Consider the following 790-nt stretch of genomic DNA (forward strand, 5'->3'; position numbering starts at 1 on the left):
TCAAAAAACTAAGAATTGATCTACCATATGACCCAACAATCCTTCTACTGAGTATTTACCCCAAAGACTTGAAAACTTATATCTGAAAAGATACTTGCACACCAATGTTCATAGCAGCATTATTCACAATGGCCAGGACATGCAAGCAACTGAAGTGTCCTCAATAGATGATTGGGTAAAGAAGCCGTGATACATATATACAATGAAATTTTACTCAGCCATAAGAAGAGATGAAATATTGCCATTTGTAACAATAGAGATGGATCTTGAGATAATCAGGCTAAGCGAAATAAACCAGACAGAAAAAGTTGAAAATCACATGGTATCACTTATATGTGGGATATAAACCTAACAGCAACAAATAAATAAGACAAACAAACAGAGACTCATGGACATAGACTATAGACTAGTGGTAACCAGAAGATAGGGGTGGAGGTAGCTGGGGTATAGGGGGTCAAATACGTGGTGACAGAAAGAAATCTATGTGAGGCGAACACACTGTGTAAACATATATATATACCTTACTGTTGTAGTGTATAGCTGAAACTTACTGGATTTTGTTAACCAATGTCACTGTAAAAAATTAATTAATTAATTTAAAAAAGAATAAGTTATGGTACATATATACAATGGTATATTACTCAGCCATAGAAAATGAAACCATACCATTTGCAACCACACAGATAGACTGAGTGAAATAAGTCAGACAGAGAATGACAAATACTATATGATTTCATTTATATGTAGAATCTAAAGAACAAAATACACTAACAAACAAAATGAAAACAGA

The sequence above is a fragment of the Pteropus vampyrus genome, unplaced genomic scaffold (genome assembly GCF_000151845.1).
Source record: "Pteropus vampyrus isolate Shadow unplaced genomic scaffold, Pvam_2.0 Scaffold167, whole genome shotgun sequence".
Taxonomy (NCBI): Eukaryota; Metazoa; Chordata; class Mammalia; order Chiroptera; family Pteropodidae; genus Pteropus; species Pteropus vampyrus.